Here is a 1898-nt window from a genome sequence, read left to right on the forward strand (position 1 = left end):
ATCACCTCAGTCACCTACTCCCTACAGAGAAATTTTGCAAGCCTGGACCTATTTATTTAGGTTTTGCCTACATCATTTTTGAATTTTGATATTGGCCATCTCTACAGCTGGCTAGTGCCCTCTGTCCCTCTTTTACATGAACATGGGTTTGCTTACATGTATGTGGTAGTGGGGTTATATTCTAAACCCCTTATCACAGATGTAAATGGTTTTATGAACAGTGTTATCCTTTGAGAAGAAAGGCAAATACCATGTTGTAATCAAGTTAAAGGACATTTCACAAATGGGCACGGCAATAGTTAATGAAAACAGTTTTTATTCATTTATATATCTAATACATGAAAAGAAAATCTCAAATCCAGCCATCCAGAAATAATTCTGGCCATGAAATGCAGTTACCCACCCTATGTGTCCAAAGTCAGCTGAATCTGCTCTTGGGAAAAGGTCTTATTTACTCCGCTATCTAGAGCGTCCTCAGGACCACACACTGACACTACACAGGGACAGGAGGGAGCCACACTACATGCAAATGTACAGAACTTTATGGTGATTACAATGATGTTCATGTCTTAAGCACTGACCAGAGAGTTAAGTGTGAACTGAGAGAAGCTTTCAGTGAGATGAGCTATGCACTTTCCACCCCACACCCACACTACCCTGAGAAAGGAGGCTGACATGGGGTGATGAGAACCCAGACTGAACATTCTTCCTTCCTACCCCAGTCCACTACTGGAGAGTAAGGCACTAGACCTAGGCTGAGAGGAGTATTCCAAGCAAGCTTCAGCTCTTAGTGTGCAAAGGAAATCCTGGCATAGATCTTTTGAGACATGATAAAGATAACTCCCCCCTCCTCTTGTAATCTGAACCTCACAGACAAGGAGGTAGATGTCTGCAAAGAATAAAAACAGGTGAATCAAATATGAGGAAGAATATATAATTCAGATGTAGGTCAGAAGTCTTAGAAAAAATGCTGAAGTTTAACATACTAAGAAAAGACAAAGATGTGTGAAACACTCATTTCTTGTGAACAAGTGTGTTGGTACTGTTGGGGAACTGCAGAAGCAAGCCCCATATTGCATGAAAATGGGGGCTTACAGATCAGCACCTAGGAGACCAAAAGAAGTGCAGGCAGAGGGAGAAGAGGCCCCAGCTCACTTACCATTTCTGACATGCGCACAGGGCACAGCTATAGCTCAGACACTCTCCTACTCACTGGACTGTGTCTACAGACATAAGGACGAGATGGACCTGTGCTGTGTTGATACTATGCTACTTATCTATCAACATTGTGAAGTGGGGGTGTTGGGATGCAGAAAATGAAAAATGACAAGTCATTTTTCTCTGCCCTAAATGTTATAAACCTCGGCTAAGAAGTAAGAGATAGATGAGTGAAATTTGTAGTCCGCCCTTGCAAACGGGGTGGTGCAACTGCTCTTCCATGACAGGCTTCCAGGGCTAGTGCCAACACTGGAAGGCATACAATTCTCACAAGGACAGTGAAGGTCTTCTCAGACGCTAGCAACCAGAAAACCAAAGCTGTGAGTCTCCAGTGAAACAAAGCAAACCTTTAGCAGTTCCTGCTATCTGTTAATTCATACTGCCACTGCCAACCAGATCCAAAAGCAGAGCAGTAGAATACTAAAGTTCATAAATTCATTTTTCGTATCTAGTTACTTTTCTCGGACACAGCAGCCCAGAACACATTAGGCGTAGAGGAGAGACAGGCCAGAGCTAGTGTTCTTCCCAACAAGGGGCTGCACTCCACTGCTACAGAAATGGGCTCTTAGAGAGACCAGACTTTAGCTAGGGTTTAGTGCTGTGTTAATGATCCTGTGTCCTGGGACCCAGGGAAGAACTAAAGTCAGTGAGCGTGCTCACAATTTTTTTTTTTTTTTTTT

The sequence above is a fragment of the Microtus ochrogaster genome, chromosome 4, assembly GCF_000317375.1.
Source record: "Microtus ochrogaster isolate Prairie Vole_2 chromosome 4, MicOch1.0, whole genome shotgun sequence".
Taxonomy (NCBI): Eukaryota; Metazoa; Chordata; class Mammalia; order Rodentia; family Cricetidae; genus Microtus; species Microtus ochrogaster.